Genomic DNA, 929 nt, shown 5'->3' on the forward strand with positions numbered 1-929 from the left:
TGAATTATGTGCAGGTCACAGATCCAACATTGTTAGAAAGTGCATCCCTGGCTGGGGCACTGTGGCTCACCCCTGTAATCCCAGCACTTTGGGAGGCCACAGAAAGTGGATCACCTGAGGTCAGGAGTTCAAGACCAGCCTGGTCAACATGGTAAAACCCTGTCTCTACTAAAAATACAAAAATTATCTGGGCGTGATGGTGCACACCTGTAATCCCAGCTATCTGGGAGACTGAGGCAGGAGAATTGCTTGAACCCGAGAGGTGGAGGTTGCAGTGAGCTGAGATTGTGTCACTGCACCGCAACCTGGGCGACAGAGTAAGACTCGGTCTCAGGAAAAAAAAAAAAAAAGGAAAATGCATCACAAATATACCTTGAAAATCTGTGAAATGCAGGCATCTTCATATGGGAGACAGAGTTCATTTTATTTATATGAGTAAGTACAATTATGACTGTCATATCTTGAGAAATTCAAATAGTGTTCATCAAACAATAGTTACATAGCGTGGTGGAAAGAACTCAGGCCTGGTGAGGATAAGAAGGCAACTATTATTTATTGAGTATCTGCTATATGTCAAGTGTTATACATTCAGTGGTGTGCTGAAGCTGGCCCATGCTGGCTCATACAGGATTATGAGAGGCAGTGATCAGGAATTTCACCAGCTGGTTGCTAAACCACTGGTAGCTTGGAACTGGCCACTGGATGAATATTTACACCATAGAAATAACCAAATACAACAAATTAGGGCTTTTCCTTCAACCTCAAGAGTCTATTATTAAATATTTACCAGCCGGGCGCAGTGACTCACACCTGTAATCCCAGCACTTTGGGAGGCCAAGGCGTGCAGATCACCTGAGGTCAGGAGTTCAAGACCAGCCTGGCCAAAATAGTGAAACCCCATCTCTACTAAAAATACAAAAATTAGCTGG

This window comes from Colobus angolensis, unplaced genomic scaffold (assembly GCF_000951035.1).
Source record: "Colobus angolensis palliatus isolate OR3802 unplaced genomic scaffold, Cang.pa_1.0 Scaffold286, whole genome shotgun sequence".
NCBI classification, from domain to species: domain Eukaryota; kingdom Metazoa; phylum Chordata; class Mammalia; order Primates; family Cercopithecidae; genus Colobus; species Colobus angolensis.